Consider the following 1,648-nt stretch of genomic DNA (forward strand, 5'->3'; position numbering starts at 1 on the left):
AGTGTCAAGTAGTATTTGGGAGAGCAAACTTCAGGTATTTCTCGGAAACCGGCTGTTTCTGGGAGATAGTAGCAGACTTGGTTGGAAAATGACAGGTGTTTGTGAGAAAGCTGGTATTTTGGGAAAAAAAGGCCGTTTTTTAAAGAATAAGCTGGCATTTCTGGGAGAATATGTCCCATCTTTGGGAGAAAACGGGTGTATGTGGGAGAAAATGTCGTGTATTTGGGAGAAAGCTGGTGTATGTGGGAGAAAAGGCCATTGTGATGGGAGTCAGTGTGATCTTGAGGAGTGGAAAGCAGTATTCTTGAGATGAAACGTGAGGTATTTCTAAGAGTCCTGGTATTTCTGGGAGAAAATGTCTTGTTTTGGAGAGCCAAAGTCCCATTTTGGGGGCAGAAGCTGGTATTTCTGTGACACTGCCATCTTGATGGGGGTAAGTGTGATCTTGAGGAGTGTAAAGCAGCATTTTGGTTAGAAAATGGGAGCTCTTCCTAAGAGCAGTGCTATTTCTGGGAGAAAAGGAGCTCTACTGGGCATAAAAATGGTGTATCTGTGATAAAATGCCACATTTCTGAAAGAAACTGTCCTCTTGCGGAGTGTAATGCTGTATGTTCCGGAGGAAATGGGAAATATTCAGCAGAGTCCTGGTATTTCTGGGAGAAGAGGTCTGATGTGGGGGGGGGAAGGTGATGTATCTGTGAGAAAGCTGGTGTTTCTGGGAGAAAATGCCAGGTATTGGTGAGGAAACAGATGCTACAGAGGGAAAAGGCCATCCCTTTGGAGAGAAGTGGTATTTCTGGGAGAAAATGCCCCAAATCGGGGAGTAAGTGTCATCCTGAGGCGTGTCATGGAGTAGATTTGGGAGGAAATGGAGGTGTTTCACAGAGTAGCGGCACTTCTGGGAGAAAATGTCCTCAGTGGGAAAGACAATGTCCTCTTGAGGGAAGAAAACAGGTCTTTCTTACAGCAAATGTCATCCAATTGGGAGAAAATCTCCTCTCTTGGGGAGAAAAGTGGTCTTTCTGAGAGAAGGTGTCCTCTTCTTGGCTGCAAGTGTCCCATTTGGCATTGTCATGGAGGCTTTTTGGGGAGAAAGCGTGTGGCAGTTGTAAGAGAAGGGGTATTTCTGGGAGCAAATCTCCTCTTTTTGGAAGAGAAGGTGAAATTTCCAAGGGAAAAGTGGCATTTCTGGGAGGAAATGACATAGCTGGGGGAGAAAAGTGGGAACCGGTGGGAAAGAAGATCTTGTACTGGAGAGCAACGGTGGTCTTTTTGGTGTGCCAAGTGGTCTCTTGGGGAGACAACGTGGTAAATAGGGGAGACAATGTCCTCTGGAGGAGTGTCAAGTAGTATTTGGGAGAGCAAACTTCAGGTATTTCTCGGAAACCGGCTGTTTCTGGGAGATAGTAGCAGACTTGGTTGGAAAATGACAGGTGTTTGTGAGAAAGCTGGTATTTTGGAAAAAAAGGCCGTTTTTTAAAGAATAAGCTGGCATTTCTGGGAGAATATGTCCCATCTTTGGGAGAAAACGGGTGTATGTGGGAGAAAATGTCGTGTATTTGGGAGAAAGCTGGTGTATGTGGGAGAAAAGGCCATTGTGATGGGAGTCAGTGTGATCTTGAGGAGTGGAAAGCAGTATTCTTGAGAT

This window comes from Phasianus colchicus, chromosome 1 (genome assembly GCF_987193195.1).
Source record: "Phasianus colchicus chromosome 1, bPhaCol1.hap1.1, whole genome shotgun sequence".
NCBI lineage: Eukaryota > Metazoa > Chordata > Aves > Galliformes > Phasianidae > Phasianus > Phasianus colchicus.